Below are 23,699 nucleotides of genomic sequence, written 5' to 3' on the forward strand. Positions count from 1 at the left end.
AGTCCAGCATCCTGTTTTGCACAGTGGCCCACCAGATGCTACTGGAAGCCACAGGCAGGAGTTGGGGTCATGCCCTCTCTCCTGCTGTTACTCCCCTGCAACTGGGACTCAGAGGCATTCTGCCTTTGAGGCTGGAGGTAGCCCACAGCCCTCCGACTAGTAGCCGTTGATAGACCTCTCCTCCAAGTGATCAACCATCACACACAGTGGCATGCACACCACAACTATTTAGTACATGAAGAAACATTCTCTGTTAAAAGAGAGAGAGAGAGAGAGAGAGAGAGAGAGAGAGAGAGAGAGAGAGATTTCAGAAGTGTCCTTTAGTCCTATTGTTAATCTCAACAGCGAGATCCACCCCATGGCTACAGTGCCCGTTTGTATTCATGCAGTACAGCCTCTGTGCAAGTCTGATGTGATACAACTTGGGCCCCATCCAACCAGGATACTACACTGTCTACTTGATTTATCAAAGCTGATGGGCCATTCAGAGGAGCCACCAAGTTCTTTGATATTCAAACTTCTGGTTTAGGTCTAGGAGATGCCTGGAGGCTAAGAAGTTAAAACTGCTGCTTAAGCACCACCAGAAAGGACAGAAGTTTGGGCTGAAGCACAAGCAGCCGCAAGAGAGATAAAGGTTAATGTTAAAGAGCTATGGTCACTCTATTATGTTCTCCTTAATAATGTGATATTAACAAAACAGAGGAAGCTGCTTGGCCTTTAAATGGTAGTGGTTTAGTCTAGATCATGGTTCTCAGACAGTAGATCTCCTATGTATGTTAGGCTACAACTCCCATCATCCTTGAGGCTGGGGCCACTGTGGCCGGGATGATGGGAGTTGTAGTCTGAATGGTCAAAGGGGCAGAGTTTGAGACCCCTACTCGATTCTAGTGGTTCGAGTTTTATTGTTAATTTTATTCATTAAAAACACATTGGGATATTCCGTCATGAACCTTCCTGATAATGTCTTCACTATTTTTTCAAGCAAGGGCCACTCTGGCAAAAAACAACAACCCGCCCCCGCCCCAGGAAAAAAACAACCCTTCTGTGTGTGAGAGCCACTTCCCACTGTGCTGACCTCTGCACTTTTCTCAGTGCTGGGAGGGCCCTTTAAGAGAGAGAGAGAGAGAGAGGCCTCTCTTAAGAGCTCTAGGAGGAAAGTGCTGGGAAGGGATACCATTCCCAGCACTCCGTGAATGTCTTCCAAGATGGTGCAGGGGCCCGAGAGGGCTCCGTTTAGAGTTGCCGTGCCCCCCGAAATTCCGGGTTTCACCCGGATTTTAAGCATCTCACCCAGATTGCTTAGTCTACCCAGATTTCAGATTTCATTCAAACAACAACAACAACAACAACAACAAAGCTCTACCCCTTGTAGAAGTGCAGTTATGGAGCAAAACATGCAGTCACTATTCTGCTCAAAAATTATTTCCAAGCCAATTTACATAATATGCAAATTTAGGCACCCGGATTTGGAAAGCCAGAATTTGGCAACCCTAGCTCCATTTCCCTTAAACAACAACAAATATTTATATACCGCTTTTCAACAACAACAAAAAAAGTTTCCAAAACGGTTTACATAGAGAAATAATAAATAAATAAGATGGATCCCTGTCCCCGGAGGGCTCACAGTCTAAAAGAAACATAAAAGACAGACACCAGCAACAGTCACTGGAGGGGTGCTGTGCTGGGGCTGGATAGGGCCAGTTGCTCTCCCCCTGCTCAATAAAGAGAATCACCGCGTTAAAAGGTGCCTCTTTGCCCAGTTAGCAGGGGCCAAGTGCAGCACTGTAAGGGAACAGCCCCTCCACAAGGGTGCCTGGGCAGAGTACTTAGCTTCGGCTGAAGCTCCACAGAGGCCCAACCAACCAACCAACCAACCATGAGTCAGGGAGCCATACGTGGGGTTCATCGGGAGTGCCTCTGACGGCCCAGGCCTTGCAATTAAGAACACGGGTGTCATGGGTGCCTCGGACAGTGTTTTCCAGCCTGCAATGGCTTCTTCCTGCTCCCTTTTGCAGGGGATCCTGGGAGGCTGGGGCAGTCAGGATTAGGCCAACTGTGCCTTATTCTAGGCGCTGCTGGTGGGAAATTTGAGGAGTGTCTCTTAGCCGAGGTGCAGGGAAAGTTACTCTCCACCTGTATGAAGTTAAGCCTCCGAAGCGTTTTTATTGCCTCTATAAATATTTTACAAGACTCCAGGCACTCCCTCCTCCTACCTTTCCTGCAAGAGGTGGGGGAGCAGCAATCCGAGACACTTGTTTTTCCATCCCGCGCTATCCCAGCACGGTTTTACAATGCTGATACTGGAGCGCTGACTTATCTCCAGCTGGGGCTTGCCGTTTTTTATCACCACTACTAAAAACAGACCCTCCCAGATCACACTGACAGGAATCTGGAAAGTTGCTGGAACTGTATCACACCCTGCAGAACTTGGAAAAGTCCACAGAGGAATGAAACAATGTGCTGAACCACCAGCAAGTCCAACGGAGTGAGAAGAGTCACTTCCCAAAACACAGAGGCCAATCTGCAGCAGTCACAAAGTATTGTTTGGTTCTCAAGATTTCCTTGCGAGCGCACAGTTCCCCTTGATTACTGCCGAGGTTGAACACAGAAAGCTGCCTTCTACGGAGTCCATACAGGTCAGTAATGTCTACAGCAGGGCTTCTCAACCTTGGGTTGCCAGATGATGTTGGACTACAACTCCCATCATCAGGTGACTCCAGGTTGGGAACCCCTGGTGCACACTTACACTTCAAACTGCTTTACAAAGTCTGAGGACCTCTAAGTAAACCACAGGGGAAGACAGAGGGAGAGAGACCTGAATAGCAAGGCATGAATCAATGAGAGCAAAATGCCCCACCAGTGGAAGTACAGTTTGTGGCAGGGTCTTCTCAGTTGTGGCACCAATACTGTGCAGCAGCCCCTTCCCTAGAGGAATGCACCTTGTTTCCTCCCTGTTGCCTCTTCGGTGGCTGGTTAAGACGACACTGCTCTGTCATGTTTGAGGGGTTTTGAACACTGCTGCTCTTCACCTGAGGTTCAGATAAACTGCTGATTTTGTGTTCCTTCAAGTAACTTGCAGCTTGAGCTGTTTTTTAAGATGATTATTGGTTGCCTTTTGGGTTTGTTTGTTTGTTTGTTTTTAATTCAAAAGCAAGATTTTAATTAGTTAATGCAAAAGCTAAGGGTAAGAAGCCTTTCCCCATCCCCCAAATACCCATAGAACAAAAAATGGTTTCTTCTTCAAGACAACCGTGGACGCAGATTTCTTGGCACAGGAATCCACACATCTCTGAAATGCAGGGAGCCAAACCACCAGAAGAGCTGAACCAGGAAGCTGGTTCTTTAAGCCACAAGAGAGGGAGCAAAAACAACACACACTCAACCTAAAAACCCTTAAAGCCTTCATAATCTCTTAGGCGAGACTACTAAAAACCAGACATCCTTTTCACTGCTGTTGCACAGTTTTTGTTGACAAGCCCCACAAGGATCAGTTGGTGCACAGACTGTGATCACAAGTTCATCATGATCCGACTTTTTAAAAATACATTACATTTTAGGGAATGACAACATCCAAACGGGCTGCTTCATGCAGTCTGTGGGTTGTCTAAAATTGAAACTATGGATCTAGGAAAGCTGAATTCTAAGACTTACATGAAGTACGCAAACCTGCACGATTTCTCTTATTTTGCATTAAATTATCTTGCAATTTGACAACTATGTTAATTAAAATATTTTCACTGCACTGTTCCTCCAATAAACCCAAGCAAGTAGAAATTGAATGAATGAATGAATGAATGAATGAGGTTCCTTCTGCCCCATTGTAACCTCACAACAACCCTGCAAGATGTCTTGGGCTGAGAGTGTGTGATTAGCTGAAGGCCACCCACTGATCTTCATGGCTTAGTCGGGATATGAATCCAGGTCTCCTTGGTGTTAAGTCCAGCACACTCTAACCTCTACATCACATGGCTCAGATTTACATAGTTTATTCTGGTTCTGCAAGCCATGGACAGAAGCTAGAAGGCAAGTACAGTGAATTTCCACCCTACCAGAAATCTTACCAGTCACACACATACTCCTCTTGTGAGATTTCAGCAAGCATGACCCACACCCTTACAAGCACTTGTTCACAACCACAAGGACTAGAAGCTTGATTTTTTTAAAAAGCAGATGTTCTCAAAAAGCAGGATTCTGTGCTCAGTAGGAGATTCTGCCTCTTTCCCGCATACTCTGCTAAGGCACCTTCTTGTGTTCACCGCTGGGTGTGAAATTCTGTGCTGCTTAACACGCTTAGGACCATTTGCTATGAAGAAGTCTGAATAGTGGGTCAGGGATCAATTGTGCAAACGTGCTCATGAAAACCCTAAGTGAATTTCGATTTTAATTTTATTTCTTTGTTTCTCTCAGCCAGGAATGCTTTATTCCTAAAAGTCAGCTCCCTTACAACATGTAAGAACACTGACACAGTAGGTGACGTCATGTTGAGCATCATCACAGGGTAAATATTCCATTACAATAAAAGGGAAAAGAGGGAGAACTCACAATGGGATGTGCTCCTGGGCACCCCTCCCTTGGCACATGCAACATGCACATCCAATACCTATCTTCCGTTTACAAATCTTTTGTCACTTTCTACCTTGGGAGGCTATTGCGTTTCAAAGAGGAGTTTGTTTTTTAAAGGGTGGTTTAAAAAAAAAAATATGGAAATGATCAGCTTTAGGGGCTGTTTCACACTTTACTTGGCATTTGTGTTTGCAGTGGGTATATTGCCATTTCCCACAGCAAAATACGAAGTGTGAATGACAACACTCTCCTGGAAGGGCCAGTGGGGCGACAGTTCCTTAACACAAGGGGGTGCAGCTTGTGAAGGATGTGCAACAGTTATCCACACAAGAAGTTAGTATTTATTTTGTGGGTAATGGTTAAGCGGAGGGAGGGGAGAAGAGAAAGATCTACCATTGTGCTGCCATCAGGCAGACCTCCCCTGCAAGCCCAATATCTGGCTTATACAAATAATGTTTGTACAGGTTTCTACTCCCAGTTTTTACTACTCGCTCTTTGGCAAACTTCTGAACTTGACATAAGAACATGAGCAGCCCTGCTGGATCAGGCCCAAGAAGGCCCATCTAGTCCAGCATCCTGTTTCACACAGTGGCCCACCAGATGCCGCTGGGGAGCCCACAGGCAAGAGCTATATGCATGTCCTCTCTCCTGTTGTTGTTCCCCCTGCAACTGGTATTGAGAGGCATCCTGCCTCTGAGGCTGGAGGTGGCCCACAGCCATCAGACTAGTAGCCACTGATAGACCTCTCCTCCATAAATCTGTCTAAACCCCTTTTAAAGCCATCCAAGCTGGTGGCCATCACCACATCCCATGGCAAGGAATTCCATAGATTAATTATGTGCTGTGTGAAAAAGGACTTCTACTTGTCGGTCTGAAATTTCTCAACCTTCAGTTTCATGGGGTGATCCCTGGTTCTAGTGTTGTGAGAGAGGGAGAAAAGATAATGACAGATTACTCTCATGTTCGATAGTTTGCCCCTCCTACAATGTGGGAGGAGAGCTGGTTTTGTAGTAGCAAGCATGAATTGTCCCCTTTGCGAAGCAGGGCCCACCCTGGTTTGCATTTGAATGGGAGACTACATGTGTGAGCATTAAGATATTCATTCCCCTTTGGGATGGGAATGCTCTGGGAAGCATATCTGCATGCTTGCATGCAGAAGGTTCCAAGTTGCCTCCCCAGCACCTCCAAGATAGGGCTGAAAGAGATTCCTGCCTCCAACCTTGGAGAAGCCGCTGCCAGTCTGTGAAGACAATACTGAGCTAGATGGACCAATGGTCTGACTCAGTAGAAGGCAACCTCCTATGTTCCTATGCTCCAATGCATCTGGCTGATCTTCTGTCAGAGACAGGATGCTGGGCTAGATGGATATTTATCATGTATACAGTACATCATTTTTCTCTGCTGGGGAAAAACACCAATGTACCACTAAGACGGCTGAGTAAACCGACTCAATTTTAGTCACTTTGTGACTATGTGGTTGCCAAGTAAATACGTGACCTGTCAAGTCACAACTCTGCTAGTGATTTCAAAATCAGAAATATGGGGGCGAAGTATCTTATGAGCGTCAGGACCAGGCAACCTACAATTTTAAAAACAATGCACATTTATCGTGTCTTAACGAGAGCTGTAGATGCTCAAATATGTTTCCTGTGACTTAGGGAAACTTGCCAGACCCTGGATGCAGAACTGTTCCCAAAGGACTCACAATCTACGACGAGACAAAATCCCCACCGGAGGGATGCTCTGCTGGGGTTGAAGAGGGCCCGTTGCTCTCCCCCTGCTAAACGGAAGAGCCTCATCACTTTAAAAAGGTGCCTCTTTGCCCAGCTGAGCTTCAACCAACCAGAGATCTGGGTTATAGCACCTGATGCATTCACCTCGAATCGAGACAATCTTAGCTTTATGCATTAAGAAACAGAAGCCAGATTTCTGGTCTTTTTTCTTTTCTCTTTTTAAGTAGGGCCAACAGCTAAAGGCCGTGAAATTAAAGCCACACTGGGCCATCCAATCACATCTTACATATGATCCAAACCATTAGTCCGGGTTTGTTTGTTTTTTGCTGCTCCTAAACATTCATTCCCCAGCAGATCTCATTCATAAGAACAACCCTGCTGGATCAGACCAAAGGCCCAACTAGTCCAGCATCCTGTTTCCTCCTCCAAGAACCCCACAGGCAAGAGGTGAGGGGCATGCCCTCTCTCCTGCTGTTGCTCACTTGCAAGTGGTATTGAGAGGAATCCTGCCTCTGAGGCTGGAGATGGCCTATAGCCACCAGACTAGTAGCCACTGACAGAGGAGAGCTGGTCTTGTGGTAGCAAGCATGACATGTCCCCTTAGCTAAGCAGGGTCCACCCTGGTTGCATTTGAATGGGAAACTAGAGGTGTGAACACTGTAAGAGATTCCCCTCAGGGGATGGAGTCACTCTGGGAAGAGCATCTAGGTGCCAAGTTCCCTCCCTGGCAGCATCTCCAAGATAGGGCGGAGAGAGATTCCTGCCTGCAACCTTGGAGAAGCCACTGCCAGTCTGTGAAGGCAATATTGAGCTAGACAGATCAATGGTCTGGCTCAGGATATGGCAGCTTCCTATGTTCCTATGACCTGTCCTCCACGAATTTGTCCAGGCCCCTTTCATAGCCATCCAAGCTGGCGGTCATCAACACATCCTGTAGCAGAGGATTTCACAGATTAATTGTGCGGGATGTGAAAAAGGACACACATTCCTCCTTCCTCACTGCTATTCAGAATACCTTAAGCATTTAAAAGCATCAGGACCTCTTGGGGAAGACCTGCACAAGTGCACACCTTTGTTTGGGTTACGCCACAGATAAAGGCCAGCACACAGTGCATGCACTCAAACAAAAAGGCCGTCAGCATGGTGCCCCTGGGAGGTCTGGGTGAGTTGCAAAGCTTCAAGGTACTCACCCAGAAGTGACTGCTTTTGCTCCGGGTAAGGAGGAGTGCATGGAACTGGATAGACCTACCTGTGGCCTCTGCTTCTAACACACTCAGTGGCCGCCTGAAGGCCTGCTGCTCCCTGAAATGGCCCCACCCATTCTCCACTGGTGCCTGCTACCCATGTCCAAGGGGCCACCTCCTCCCCTTCCTTCAAACCCCTCCTTTTTTCGAATGGCCTTTGGCTTATCTTCTTAATGCTCAACCCAACTCTAAAAGGTAAAGTGTGCCGTCGAGTTGGTGTCGACTCCTGGCGACCAAAGAGCCCTGATTGTCTTTGGTAGAATACAGGAGGAGTTTGCCGTTGCCTCCTCCCACGCAGTATGAGATGATGCCTTTCAGCATCTTCCTATACCGCTGCTGCCCGATATAGGTGTTTCCCATAGTCTGGGAAACACACCAGTGGGGATTCGAACCGGCAACCTCTGGCTTGTCAGTCAAGTAGCCAAGCTTTAAATGTGTATCTCAGGATCAGCCCACTTTCTTTCCTCTTTTCCCACATTGTTTCTTTTCGACTGTGAGCTCCATAGGAGCAGGGAACTCTTTACACTGTCTGTGCAACTCTGTAAGGCATCGCTTATACCAGGGCTTGACAAATCCCAGGCGCCAGGCAGCTATGGCACCTAGAAATGTAGCCATGGTGCCTAGATTAGGATATTCAGGGATGGGGTTATGTAATACAATCATTATTTGTCCCAAGCAGCCCTATCACTTCTAAGAATGTTACTTGTAAAGGGGATAAAAAGAAGCCCATTTACTTTCCCTTTTCACAATGTCTGTCACAAAGTCTGGTAATTTCGTCAAACGTCCCTTGTCTGGTTCCTGAATTTTTGGGCCAGCTCCTAGTCCAAAGAAATGCTGTCAAGGCCTGGCATATACTGAGGGAACAGCATACATGTAAAATAGTTTCTGAGAGCAAACCGCCACATGGCCGAGAGACCTTGACGCAGGAACTCTGGCCTGAACTTGGCAACTTCAACTGTCAGACTCCTTTGATTTTTAGCAGGAAGGAAAAGGTCAGCGTAGGTGAGAACATTTCTCTTGAAAATTATAAGTTCCTGTGATGAACTCAGGGCATCAACCCTGAACTCGCCTGCATACAGAGATGCCAAAGAAATGGAGTCGACGCCTGAGAGATAGCAAACTGGGAAGGTGGTGGAAAAAATCACACAACGCTTTGAATCCACTGAGCGGCGATATTTAGACTAAAGCCCCAGCAGGCGACTGCTAAAGATGAGAACACAAAAAAACAGGGAGCGCTTGTGGGAAGTTGTATGGAATGAAGGAGAAGGGGGAGAGGAGTGCTCCCATTATCTTGACTGCCCTGGGGCTGCACCCTTTTCATCTGTGGCCACTTCTGCAAGCCAACAATGGGCAGCCGGATTGTAGGCACCTTTATGCCGTGCCAAAGCACATATACACAGGGACACAGAACAATTGGCCCTGCGAGCATGGGAGGCAAAGGTTGCAGCCAAATTAAATGGGTGGGGACCCCGCTCAACTATCTTGGAATCTACTAATAGGATATAGGAAAATGTGACCATAATGCAGAGGGCAGGAGAGAGTTCCCTTTCCTAACGCATAAAAGGAAAGCGGAGGGCGGGGGCGGGGGGGGGAGCCCGCCTCAGAGGACAAAACGACAGGCGCCTTGAACAGAATTAAAGGCAAGAAAAGGACGCTGGAAAGTTCTGCAGCAGCAAATGAAAACATCCGACATGCGAGGGAAGGAGAAATCCTCCCGCCCGGCCCAGATCAAAGTCCTTTCCCAAAGAGAGAGATACCTGCAACACGTCATCGGCTCTGGAAGGAAAGTCGCTGGGCAGAGCAGCAGCCGGGCTGCACGTTCGTCGCCCGCTCTTCCCAAACCCAGTCCCCACACCTGGCGCAGCACATCGCCCTGCCGAGATCACACCCTCGGCTGGAGTTTCAGCCCCGTAGAGGTCCATCGGCTCCCCCCACGCGCGGCGCAAGACTCCCGGCATCGTCAGGCCCCGGCATCACGTCCTTCAGGCTCTGACATCAGCCTGTTACCATGGGAATGAGAGGGGCTGTTCAAAACCTAGTATTACGGGAGTGCTGCAGGGTCAGGCGATGCAGCCGGCTTCCAGGCAAGCATGACACCAGCCGGTCCAGAATCAGAGGAACCTGCGGAGCGGCCTTCTGTCACCCCTGACCATTGTGCCCTCTCGCCCAGTGGTGTTGACTCCGCGTGGCCATTCTTCTCCAGGGTCTCGGGCACAAAGGTCTTGCCCATCCCCTGCCACCTGGTCCTTTTCCATTAGCAGTGCTGGGACCTTCCGCACGCAAGGCCTGCGTTCTGCCACTGAGCTATGGCTCCCCTGTTCCTTGCCGCCATGCGCGAGCCATTTCTTTGGCAAAACGTGTCCAGATAGGGAGCCACCTGCTGCGAGCTAATTAAAATGCCTCCTACTGCACAACAAGCAGTGCCTCGGGGCTTACCCAGCCTGACCAGACGCACCAGCTTAAGGTGGGATCCTGGATAGAAGTCTGTAAAAGGAGGTCAGCGCTCCTATTACTCCCTGTGTGAACCATCAGAGAGGCTCGGCTGTTGTGCTCGAGGGACAGGGCCTTCTCAGTGATTGCCCCCAGGCTTTGGAATCCTCTCCCCGGTAGGCACCCACTCCTCAGTCTCCACCACAGTTTTTAGAAAGCAAGTGAAATCTTGGCTTCTGTTGTTGCTGCTCATATTTTATGGTCCTACTGTGTATGTTTTTTAAACTTTTAAATTTGTATTTTTATATTCCAATTTAATATTTTTATTGTGAAAATGTTTTATGGTCTTGTGTTTTAAATGTTTTGTAAACCGCCCTGAGATTTATTTATTTTTAACGAAAGGTAGCATAAAAATCTAACGATAAATAAAATAAGTAAAAGAAAACTAAGCCATGTAGGGCACTGACAGATGCCCCATCTGCTGTGCACTGGTAGTGTATCAAGCATCTCTGCAGCAATGAGGACTAGGAACTTGCCTTCTTTTCTTTAATAAAAGAAGAAATTTCCAGGATGCTGAGTTTGGCACCAGATATCACAGTCTGCTTTGGCAGAGAACACAGAAAATCCTGTTTTCCCCTCCAGGCTCAATGTACTGGAGGAGAGTCCAAGAGCGGCTGTTTTCTTCCAAGCTGTCCTCTCCAATGAGTGGGGAGAGAGCTCAAGAGAAGGCAGAGTAGTACTGTGTTATAGGAGACTGTTGTGCAAATTCCTCTTTCTGGAGTTTGAAGGCAAAGACCCGTCAACAGAGTCCTTGCCACGCCGTGGTGTCATTTATGAAGGATTCCAGGACGGAAGAGAGGGCCCCATTCATAGCTTGGCTCACAGAGCAGGGTCTACTTTAGATCAGACTTCTTCTCTGCAGAGTTTGAGTGTGTGTAGTAGTCACACAACAGCCAGTGTCCCAGCAACCACCACCACCCACCATTTCAGAGTTCACTGCCATTGTGATGCCCAGCATAGACCCTGCTTTGCAGCAGAGATGAGACTGTCCAGCTGCTCTCCGCCTCAGAGATGTGGGGGGCTGTGGGGCTCCATGTCCATTCTTCCTCCCACTTGCTTTGGGGGTAGTTGCACAATCACAGAGCTGCAGACATCCTGAAGGCCACCTAGCCTAGAACTCTGCGACATGGCAAGGCTATCAGGCAACCCATCTCCCCCAACACACCTCGCAACCCAGGCAGAGAGTGGATAGTGCAGCTGCTTACAGAACACATGCATTCCCAGTGACTCATACAAGTGACCCCAAGCTGGCCTTCTAACAGCTAGGATGAGGAATTCCCTCCTGACCACACATCTCAGTCAGACCCTCAGCTCTGGTATAATATCTTGAGTTTAGAGGGCAGCTCCTGGACTTTCTTCACATGTGTGAAACACTACTTCTACTTCTACTAATTATTATCATCATCATCATCATCATCATCATCATCATCATCATCATCCATAATGATGATGATGAACTTTGTTAGCCACCCCATGACAAATTGTTCTCTCAGGGGCTCACAACACAGCATTAAAACATAAAATAAAAACACATAAAACATTAAATCATGACAGACCAAAAGGGGGGTGGGGGGGGAGAGAAAAGAAAGAGAGAAAGAGAAAAAGAAAAAGTGGGGAGAGAAAGAGAAGAGAAGCAGGGGGAGAAAATGGGGGGGGGACCCGCTTAAGGGAGCATCCATACCATGCCTAGCTCTAGCAAACCAGATATTTCTGGGAATCTAGCCTCAGCTCACAAGATCACCTTCAATCAGGCTGTGCAGATGACACATTTGAAGTAGCAGCATTTCCACAGGAATGGAAATCAGTTTGAGTGATCTTGTGAGAGCAAAATGTTCCGTGGGTCTGAGTGCTGGAATGAACTACAGGCCATGCTGTTTTAACTGAACGGGCTTCATTCTCTTCTGGCAAAGGTCCCCCATTTACAGTAATTGGGTGTGGTGTGCTTCATTTAAAAAAAAAAAAAAAAAGGAGGGGGGAATTCTCTATCCTTAAGCACATTCACATCACAATCTTCTGAGGAGGATGCCCTCTAAAAAAACCCTTGCAAATATACCAGACAGTTCTACCTGCAGTTCATTCACACTTACAGCTGTGCCCTGAGCAAGTAAGTCCCCAATTCATTCCTAGAGACTGGCCATATAAACAGAGGGGGAGGGGGGACCTGGGGGGGGTGGAGAGAGAGAGAGAGAGAGAGAGAGAGAAAGAGAGAGAGAGATCTTTCCAGAAAACCCACACCCCTGCTTCATGCCAAACTTGAAAGAGACAGTATCCACCTCTCTCCAGGGTATCAGGCAGCAGAGGGCTTGCTCGAATCAACACAGGAAGCGGCCCTATACTGAATCAGACCATTGGTCCATCCAGCTCAGAATTGTCTTCACAGACTGGCAGCAGCTTCTCCAAGGTTGGAAGCAGGAGTCTCTCTCAACCCCATCTTGGAGGTGCCAAGGAGGCAACTTGGAACCTTCAGTATGCAAGCAGGCAGATGCGCTTCCCAGAGCAGCCCCATCCCCAAAGGGGAATAGCTTACAATGCTCACACATGTACGATGCTCACCCATTCAAATACAAACCAGAGCAGAACCTGCTCAGCAAAGGGGACAATTCATGCTTGCCACCACCAGACCGGCTCTCCTTGAGAGTCCTGAGAACTCTCAAACCCTGAAAGCTCCGAGAGTCAAGCTGCTATGGCTTCTTACCTGCTGTGCCTCAACAGTGATGCAATGGAAGGGTGGGACCTTCAACCCAACGGGCCCAAACCTTTCTAGGCCAGAGAGAGATCAGAAGGAACCAGCCACCTCTCACTGCATCCTTTCTCAGCTGGCAGGATCTCCTGTGATCTGAGCAACAGCTCTGCCAGAGAGGCCACTCGGTTGGTTCTGCCTGAACTTCCTTGCACCAGCTGTGAACATTTGATTTGGCCACTGTGCCACACAGATCCTGCATGGCCAAAGCACTGGGCACCTGACAGTGGCAAGAGAGACCCCAGACCCCGAAAGGAGAATGGGCAACAAACAATCTGGGCAGTTCACAGCCTTCAGAAAAAGAGGCAGGCACACAAACTGCCTTGGCACCAGGATAACCTAGTAGTATTATTTTAACACCATAGAGCAGAGGCACTCAAGAGGCCAACTGGGCACTTTCTGTCGGCATGGTCCTGCTTGATCTGGTCCTCCTAAGTAACTCTCAATACAGAATTTACAATGCGATTTCAGCTTCCACCTTAAGGAAAGACAACCTAACATTGCAACAACTTCTCCGAATCACAACCACAACTTTGGCAAAGTTAACCCAAGCCTCTACTTCAAGCCACCACTTCCCCATGCCCTTCAGTTGGGCAGTGGTAAACCAAGAAACTGGCTGTGATCTTGTGCATGATGCTCTGTTCTCTGTCTCACTCCTCCCTGAAAATCACATTCTTAATCTTCTGCTTTTCTCCCCTTTGCTGCCTTTTACTTCTAGCCTGGACTGCTCTTCTAATTCTAAATAGTAACACAAGCTGCCTGTCTAGTCCTGAAGGAGAAACCTTTCTGGGTGTTCTCCAATCCCCCAGCTCAACTCACCTTTTGAATCTACTGGGGATCACTCTTTCTGGGATCTCAACTGCTGCAAACACACCAGCCCAGACAAGGCCATCCACAATGGGAAATGCAAAACTAACTCCAGCATTCCTTTGATGTAAATGCCAGGTATCAGTAGTGAGATACATCAGTGATATTAATGGATTTGCAAGGATTCTCTTGCTCTCACACCCATAATTAGCACCTTCTACAGACTGCCTATTGTACAGGAAGAAACTGGAATGCCGCATATAAGCCGCTTTACCTGAGGATTCCCTCCCTGCACAGGGCAGGGAGACAAACCCAAAGTTCTATCTAGGTTTATGTGTACATGAAAGTGCCTTAGACAGAGTCAAGACAATTGGTCTATCTTGTCAGTATATTTTGAATATGTAAGTATATATTTTGAGTATATTTGGCAGTGGATTTTGAACCCCTGAGGCGTATAGATTTATGCATGGAGTAGAGAGAGTGGACAGAGATTCTCCCTCTCTCACAACACTAGAACCAGGGGTTATCCCATGAAACTGAAGGCCAGGACTGGGACCGGGAAGACCCGAGTTCAAATCCCCATTCAGCCATGAGACTTGCTGGGTGACTCTGGGCCAGTCACTTCTCTCTCAGCCTAGTCTACTTCACAGGGTTGTTGTGAGGAGAAACTCAAGTATGTAGTACACCGCTCTGGGCTCCTTGGAGGAAGAGTGGAATATAAAATGTAAATAAATAAATAAATAAATAAACTACTTTATCACACAGTGCATAATTAATCTATGGAATTATCTGCCACAGGAAGTGGTGAAGGCTACCATGGTTCCCTCTAAGGCATGCTTGTCTGCGCATGCTCACAAGTTTTCTGATGTCTGCTCAGTTAATTTTAGATCCCACTCAGGTTGAATTGGGAAGGCCCCACTCTGAATGCAGGTGCACACACAGTGCTTTGATACTGTCGCCCAAAACAAAACTCATTCTGCACAGAAATGGAAAAAAAATTAGAGGGACCATGGGCTTGGATGGCTTTAAAGGGGGCTTAGACAAACTCATGGAGGACAGGTGTATCAATGGCTACTAGTCTGGTGGCTATGGGCCACCTCCAGCCTCAGAGGCAAAATGCCTCTAAATACCAGTTGCAGGGGAGCAGCAGCAGCAGCAGCAAGAGAGAGAGGGCATGCCCGCCTCCACCTCTCGCCTGTGGGCTTCTATGTGGAACAGGATGCTGGACTAGATAGGCTTTGGGCTTGATTGAGCAGGGCTGTTCTTATATATTCTCCAAGGATACAGGCAGAGATTGGCCTTTCCCAGTCTGAACTACAGATGTCAGAGGTCAAGCCTGGAACTTTCTGCCTGCCAAGCAAGTATACAGGGGCCCCGTGCCAGTGACTTTGACAGCAGTGCCAGTGGGGCAAATGTGGCAGGGGAGGTAAGGACACCCTCCCTGCAACTTAAAGCAAAGCCCCTCCGTCATCCTCCCAAGAGTGCACGGAACCGGTTCCATGCACATCCCTAGCTCCGGCTCAGAGCTGTGGCCCCTCCCATAATGTTCCTTCGGGGACTGCATCTGGCTCATGAACTGGTAAAGCTGCCTTGTCCTCCCAGATCACTGGTCCGTATGGCCCAGTACTCTCCAAGGTCTCAGGAGGAGAGGGATCTTTCCCTGTCCAGCTGCCACAGACCCCTTCAACGGGCACGTTGGGTATTGCACCTGGGACATGGAGTGATGGGCTCCCAAAGCGTTGTCACGATCAACCTTGTGCAGGGAAGAGGCTGCAGCTCAGTGGTGGAGCATCTGTTTTGCATGCAGAAGGCCCCAAGCTCAAACCCTGGCAGCCTCTCCAGGTAGGGCTGGGAAAGACTCCTGCCTGCTTGAAGCCCTGGAGAGCCACTGCCAGCCAGTGGAGACCCGGACTGCTCAACTTTGGCCCGCCAGCTGTTTTTGGACTACAGTTCCCATAATCCCCAGCCACAGTGGCCAATAGCCAGGGATTATGGGAGCTGTAGGCCAACATCTGCAGGAGGGTAGTTCGGCAGCCCTGGTGTAGACCAGGGATTCTCAACGTTGGGTCCCCAGATGTTATTGGACTTCAGCTCCCATAATCCCCAACCAAAGGCCACTGGGTCTGGGGCTTATGGGAGCTGAAGTCCGATAACATCTGGGGGCCCAGTGTTGAGAATCCCTGGTATAGACAATACTGAGCTAGACGGACCTATGGTCTCACTCAGTAAAAAGCAGCTCCTTAAGTTCCCAACATAGCTCAACAGGCAGCATGCTGTGTATACTAGTGCACCATGAGCAACAAGTGCATTAACTATTTCAAGGTTTTGTGATCCCACATCACCCACCCACCCAGGAAACAGCAGGCAGAGGAGGCTGCCTGCTGCTTCTCTGTGTGATTTGCTCCTTTGGCCTTGCCTCCTTCCAATCAGGTTCTGCTGAAAGCAGAAATTCTGCAGCCCCTTCGCCCGGGGTGCCACTGGAGGATCTAATCATGATCAAAGCCGAGATGCAGCAGAAGTATCTTTCTTCAGAGGAGGCCTCCCGACGTGTCTCTGCATAAAAGTCACTGCTCCAGGCTTCCTTCCTTCCAATAAGGAGGCACACACGTTTCAGCAACTATTGAGAAGTCAGAGGGAAGTGTGTCTCTGAGAGGAGATAATTCACACTCTTAAGAGCATGCCTCAGCTATCTAACAGAAGTTTGGGCAATACTAATTTCGGGGTCTACAGGAAAAAGGTGGTATGTGCATGCAAGCAATAAATACATTTTGTTGTTTGTTTATTTATTTAACGTATTTGTATACTGCCCCAAACAAAACACTAAACAAAACATTAAAATCAGTAAACAATCTAAAATTGAAAAAGTTAAAAAGCCTGGTTAAAAAGATGAGTCTTCAGACATTTTTTAAACGCCGCTAGAGACGGGGAGACCCTTATTCCCACGGGAAGTGCGTTCCAAAGTCTAAGTTTCAGAACTTTTGATCTGTTGGGGTCTGCCACTAGCATCTGTTGCAGTTCATGTCACCTTAGAATTTAAACCTTTCCTATCCCACACACGAGCTTTGACTGCTCCTCTCCAATGTAGGCTGGCTGAAGAGGCAAGCCAATTCTGTACAAGCAGAGAACACCCTCCTCTCACAACTGAGCAGCTGCAGGCAGCTCACAAGAACTCGAGATCCCAGCTGGATCAGACTCAAAGTCAACCTCCTTTCTCAGCATCCTGTTTCCAACAGGGCCCAACTATTTGCCTCTGGGAAGCCCAAAAGGCAGGGCACCAAGAGAACAGCTCTCTTCTGCTGTGGCTCCCATGTAAGTGGCACACAGCTGCCTCTGAACCACGAACTTCCACAGAGCCACCACACTAAATAGCCATTGATAGACTTAACCTCCATTAATTGGTCTAATCCCCTTTTAAAGCCACCTAAGCCTGCAGCCATCACATACTGAAGCAGTGAATTGAACAGATTAATTATGGGCAGGGGGAGGAAGGATTTCCCTTGGTCTATCCCGAGCCTCCTGCTAATCAGTTTCCGTAGACAACCCCCCAGGTTCAAGCATGATGAGAGGAGGAGATCTCCCATCCATGTTCTTCACCTCAGTCATTATTCATATATGTATATACAATTTATAAGCCTTTACAAGCCTCTGGCATGTCCAGAAGTTTTATCCTGTAAATTCCAGGTGTAGGAAAGTTTTTCTTTTCTGTCCTTTTAGATAGATGGGTAGGTAGATGGGTAGGTAGATGGGTAGACAGAAAAAAGGCAACTTTTAAAAAGAAAAGAAAAGTCACAAAAAAACAAGAAAAACTTTCCTACACATGTGACATTTACAGGATAAGGCTTCCAGGTCAAAAGTCACAGCTTCCAGGTAGGCTCGCTCCACCTTCCCCTTCTTTAAAAGCAAACTAAGCCAGTCTTGCAGGTAAATCCACAAACATTACCCACAACAATTTTTGCTAAGCTAACAGACAGGAAAGAGCCAAACTCCCTTTCAGCTACTCTGTCGGCATCCCAGCAATTACTGACAAGTCCAACGACTTGCCCAGCATGCTGCTGCTACGGCATGTCCAGACTGAACCTCTGGGACTCGTGGTCTGAAGACCACCCCTTCCCCCTCATCTGGTAGCATCAGCAGAGAGCGCCTAAAGCAAGGTCGGAGTACCCGTTTGGCCCCTGGGTTCATCTCTTTGTAAGCTGTCTCTCCAAAGTTCAACTAAGACCACCATGAAGAAGATAAGCACTGAGCAGCATTTCCCAGCCACTGGCACACAATCTTCCGAATTAAGTCTGAATACACACATTTCACTGTTCACATGTCCCAAGAAGGGCCTGAGCAAGGATTCCCTGCTCACGGCAGAGACCACTGCCGGCTGCGGAAGACCAACCTGGGCCTGCTTCCTAACGGGAGGAAGAGAGCCCAGAACAGCAACTCATGCAGGGACACAAATGGCAGAGTCATTCTGCCACGTCTTGCATAAGGAGTGACTGAATTATCTCGTCTGATGCAGAGATACGAAAGAATTAACCACCCCACTAAGGGAGGCCAACGAAAAGTGGTCTGGTCTGCGCAGGAAAACCATACAGGCCACATCCTTTGAGCATCCAAATCATAAGGAAGCCACATCCTCTCTGGATGGCTGCTTTGGGTTTAACAGTTGTCTCATGGTACCCTTGCAGGCCCTAGCAATAAAAGTCTACAAATTACTATCAGAGTCCCTCTCCAAAGTCACGCAGGCAAGAGTGGACTCAAGGGTAGCATCTCTTTGAATACTGAAGATGTCTAGGGAAAATACTTCTTTCCCAACTTTCCTCTCATGGTGAATACTCTTCCCCACCCCTCCAATATACACATTTATTCATATAAATGAAGTTTCAGGCAAAGTTTCAGTTCTGATAAACCAAAGAATATAAAGAAAGCTATATAATACCCCCAAACACCAGGTAAAGTATTAGAATATCTATGATCCACACCAGGGGTAGGTAACCTGGGCTCTCCAGCTCTTGCTGAACTACAACTCCCATCATCCCCAGCCATGGTTGGGAACCACTGGCCTAGGCATTCCACAGAATAACTGGCATTGAATTGGTAATATGCGGAACAAAAGGTATCTCAGAGGCAAAGTGTGGATCTCATATATTCTACAGACATGAAGAAACTATTAAATTAATAGGAGGCATTTCCAATATGGATGGTTCCTCAAGGTTATGCCAGCCTCAAGGTTATGCAAGAACCCCAGGCATCGCCTTCAAATTAAATCGACTGCACTACTTGCTCAAAGGAATGCAGTGGAGAAGGGTCTCACGGCTGGGGACAAATTAAGCACCGTACCTTCAGAGAGCAGCTCCTCTGCGCAGTTTCAGACATTACAGCTCCCTCAGTGTGTTGCACAATCCTCTGAAGGGCATTTCTGAAATCCAAAAGTAGAAAAAAGGAGGTTAGAGGGCAGCAGGCAATTAGCAGAAGGCGAACATTTTCTCTCTCTCTCTCTCTCTCTCTCTCTCTCTCTCTCTTTTTAAAGGACACACCATCAAATTAGCAGAGGACAAGATCAACCAAGTGTATTAAAGAAGCGACACCCAGAACATCTGGACGACGTTGGGAGTGACAACTTAGTGGATCTTGGTGGACAAATCTAAGTGGATAAAGGCAGCAATGACCTTCCAAAAGCCACAGTGGGAGCAGCCACATGGGCTCAGTGTCTAGAGGTTTCTAGCTCACCACAACTGCAAGAACTCCAGGGGAGTCTGGACGACTGCGAATCAAATTGCCCAAGGAGAACAGGTTTGTCATGCCAGCTTATCTAGTGTCAACAACAGGCAGCCTGACTGCATTGCTTCGTAAAGATGCCACCGAGAGAGACTCACATTTCCAAGAAGAAGTCGGCTGTTTCACAGTAGCACAGCAGCAACCAAGAGTACGTCCTCTTTTTGCTGCCTGAACATGGTGTACAGGAGGACTCAAGAAAGCCTTTCAAAGTTTCTCCCCAGTTGGAAGCAAAATGTAAGAAAGTATTTTGAGGATCAGTAAAGAAATTCTGGATGTTGTCCATCACACTCCCGTTTCTAATCTCTCATAAGCCCATCACCACCATATTTTGGGAGGAGAGCTGGTCTTGTGGTAGCAAGCATGAATTGTCCCCTTTGCTAAGCAGGGCCCACCCTGGTTTACATATGAATGGGAGACTACGTGTGAGTGCTGTAAGATATTCCACTTAGGGGATGGGGCCGCTTTGTGAAGAGCACCTGCAGGCTTGCGTGCAGAAGGTTCCGAATTCCCTCCCTGGCAGCATCTCCAAGACAGGGCTGAGAGAGACTCCTGCCTGCAACCTTGGAGAAGCTGCTACCAGTCTGTGTAGACAATACTGAGCTAGATGGACCAATGGTCTGACTCAGTAGAAGGCAGCTTCCTATATTACTATTTAATTAGTATTGCCACCATCCTAGTCCTCTTCAAGTGTTATAAATCCTGAGCAACACTCACGCTTACAGTGGGGAGAAGGAGGGGGAGAATCCCTGCCCCCTGCTGTCACCCACCCCCTCGCCTCAATGACCACACTTATGGCGTTATTTGTCTGAAGGGGGTGGCACCGTAAGCATGGCCGTGGGCAAATGTGTGAGTTGTAACCTCACTCAATCGAGGTTGCAGCTGACATTCACCAGCAAACATGTGTATGGCACCATCCCCTTCAGACAAAAGGCATTATTGGGGTATTTAAGAGAACTTTGTCTTCACTGTGAGCCCCACCGCCTGTTAAGATCACCCGGAGAGGTTCATCTCGTTTGGTGCCTATTTCGGAATGGGCTTTCTCTGTTGCTGCCCCTGGACTTGGAAATGCGCTCCCTGTGGAAATAAGAGCCTCCCCATCTTTGGAAACTTTTAAAAAGGCACTGAAGACATATTTACTCACCTAGGCTTTTAATTAGACTTATAGTTTTAAAATTTTAATACTGTGTTTTAAATGTTTTTAATGGTTTTAATGGTTTTAACTGATAATTGATTTGATGTTTTAAATTATTTTAATTGTAAACCTCCCAGAGACGCAAGTTTTGGGCGGTATAGACATAAATAAAATAAAATAAAATAAAATAAAATAAATCACGAGCATGATCACTGAGACAGGATCTCCTCACCCTTCTCCCCCCCTCCCCCGTAAGTGTAAGTGCTGCTCACAATTTATAATGTCTGAAGAGAACTCCTTTGTCATGTTATTTCATGGAACACAGGCCCCTTAGAAACAGAAGTTTTAGCATGTACACAGCAGCTCACAAAAATATATAAAATACAATAAAATAATCAAACAATGTAGCGAAACTGCGAAAAGAAATCCAAATTAAAATACAAAGAGCAGAGATAAAAATCATTTTAAGCAGAACAAAAGCGCCTTCCATAACAGGAAGGTTTTCACCATCTACCCAAAATGCCACTTAAGCACCTTAGGGGAAGACAGGCAGTATACAAATACAATACAATAAATAAAAAAAACATTATTTGGATTTTCCTTAGCAACACTGAGGTCTAGAAACATTTTTTAAAATTTAACGAAGTCCACAGCTCACTATGATTGGGTGGGAGTCACAGATGTGTGGTTAGGGTTATAGTCCAGATTGTGAAGCACATCTGGGCTCATTTAGACACCTACGTAAGTAGGTCATCCCAGCTGCACCCCAAGACACACACACACCCCAACAGAGATCTGGCAAGCCTGAAGGCTATGCCTACCCTGGCCTAGATACCTGAATTATCAGTTGCACAAATCTAACTTAACATTGCAAATGCCTCAGCGGGGACATTGCTCAGTGGTGGAGCATCTGCTTTGCATGCAGAAGGTCCCAGGTTCAATCACTGGCAGCATCTCCAACAGAGCTGGGAAAGACCCCTGCCTGAAACCTTAGAGAACTACTGCCAGTCAGTGTAGACAATACTGAGCTAGATGGACCAACAGTGTGACCTGGGCTGCTTTATATCTCCATATATGCCCTGAACATGGAGGAGAATGCAATGCAGCTCTCTCCTGACGGAAGGCTATGAAGTTGCACTCCTGATCCTGCTTAGACACTCTGGAGACCACTGCGTAAGAGTACCAGGCAACACATCGACCCCCTTGCTTGCTTGCTAAGTTTAGACCTGCAGCTTATTAATAGACTGAGATAGAGAGATGGAGGAGGCAGCCATCAAAAAACCTCCTTCCACCCAGTCAGCACAACACAGAAAATCGTGTTGCCTCCATGCAGGTCAGCAGCATTTCACATTTCAACAACTCTGCTCAGCATTTGGATGTCACATTGCTAAAACAATAAAAACTGAAAAGGTCATCTAGGGTCACAACGAAATCCCAAGATGATGAACACCACCATCACAAACAGCAGAGAAGCAGAACAGAATCCACCCTCCCTGAAGCAAGACGGTCACTCAAGACAGAACTACCCACATGTACTCAAAAGTATATCATGTGGATTTAAACAGGGTATGCTACGATTCTGTATAAGCCAATAAAAAGCACAATGTGATGTGGAGCGTAGAGTTCAGCTTCGTAAGGACCTCTTCTTTTTTTCATTAAAAAAGAAGCAGCAAGGATCTAATCGTTATGGCTGCAAGACAGGCATTGTCTACACACTCCCAAGCCTGGTGAAAATTCAGAACCTAGAAACGCAGTTGGACAAGGTTTCCAGGGGCCTGGGTACAGGGCCCCTACATCACTTTAAGCCCACCTTGTAAGCTTTTGAGTATTGATGCTTTTGAGCTGTGTGCTGGAGAAGACTTTTGAGGATACCATAGACAGCCAGGAAAACAAACCAATGGATCACAGAACAAATCAATACAGAATTCTCACTCGAGGCACAAACGACCAGGCTCAAACTAGCATACTTTGGACACATTATGTGAAAACCCAGCTCCCTTAAGAAGTCCATAATGCTGGGGAAAGCTGAAGGAAAGAGAAAAAGAGGACGACCAGCAGCAAGGTGGATGGACTCGATTACAAGAGCAATGAATGCACCACGGAGAGACCTGAAAGGCCAAGACAGATCATCTTGGAGAGAATCTCTCTATGTGGTTGCTAAGAGTCAACAGCGACTTGACAGCACTTAATCAATCAAACAATCAATGTAAGCCTAGAAAAGCAGAATAAGTTATGTAAAACAAGCAAAAAGAAGAAAAAAAGCTTAATTTACTTAAGTTTATACAGAATTCAGATTTTTGAAAATTTTCAGATTTTCAGCCCAGAGCATTCTCTTTCAACCCAGCACCTTGTGTTGTGTCCCAGCTTGATGAACATCAAAGGCTGAGCATTCTGCGCTGCCTACATACAAATTCCCACAAATTGGGCCAAGAGGGACCCTTCAAGTGGTGGCTCTCGTACTGAGCAGGCAGAGAACAACTGCCTCTGTTCAGTCCAGCAAAGAATCTCTCCCGCAGGGGCTGCTGCTGGTGTCTCCCTTGTGTTTCTTTTTAGTTTTCTTGTTAGCCCCTTTGGGGCAGTAGCGCATCCCCCTACTCCCTATTCGATTACGAAAACGGCTTTGCAAGCTTTTTGTTGAAAGGCAATATATAAATGTTATCAATTAACAATTGACACCCAGGACCTGGTGCGTGACGTCAGTGTCATCGACCCTTTAGGGAACAGTGACCACAGTGCCATCAAATTCAACATACATGCAGGGAGAGAATCACCAAGGATGTCTAACACAGACATTTTGAATTTCAGAAGAGGAAACTTCTCCAAAATGAGGAGTATGGTGAAAAGAAAGCTGAGGGGGGAAATCAGGAGAGTCACTTCGCTCCAGAGTGCATGGCGTTTACTCAAAACCACAATACTAGAAGCCCAGTTAGATTGTATACCCAAAAGGAGGAAAGGTACCACTAAGTCCAGGAGGATGCCAGCATGGCTAACGGGTACCGTCAAGGAAGCCATAAAAGGGAAGAAGACTTCCTTCCAAAATTGGAAGGCCTGTCCAAATGAAGAGAACAGAAAGGAACACAAACTCTGGCAAAAGAAATGCAAGGTGACAATAAGGGAGGCAAAAAGAGAGTTTGACGAACATTTAGCCAAAAGTATCAAGGGGAATAACAAAAACTTCTTTAAGTACATCAGAAGCAGGAAACCTGCCAGGGAGGCAGTTGGAC

The 23,699-nt window shown here is 47.2% G+C and overlaps 1 protein-coding gene across 4 annotated transcripts in view; it reads right to left on the reverse strand.

The window, feature by feature from the left end:
* The window catches only part of FBXO34 (F-box protein 34), a 114,787-nt gene that overhangs the window by 42,449 nt on the left and 48,639 nt on the right, over positions 1-23,699 (reverse strand). For 3 of the 4 annotated variants that reach the window (XM_053276192.1, XM_053276200.1, XM_053276232.1), the window contains one exon: positions 18,906-18,984. The gene's annotated coding sequence lies outside the window, so the exon portion shown is untranslated. Of the gene's footprint in view, positions 1-9,297; positions 9,490-18,905; positions 18,985-23,699 lie in introns of those variants that run through there. The other variant, XM_053276241.1, reaches the window with a different exon arrangement.

The sequence above is a fragment of the Hemicordylus capensis genome, chromosome 1 (genome assembly GCF_027244095.1).
Source record: "Hemicordylus capensis ecotype Gifberg chromosome 1, rHemCap1.1.pri, whole genome shotgun sequence".
NCBI lineage: Eukaryota > Metazoa > Chordata > Lepidosauria > Squamata > Cordylidae > Hemicordylus > Hemicordylus capensis.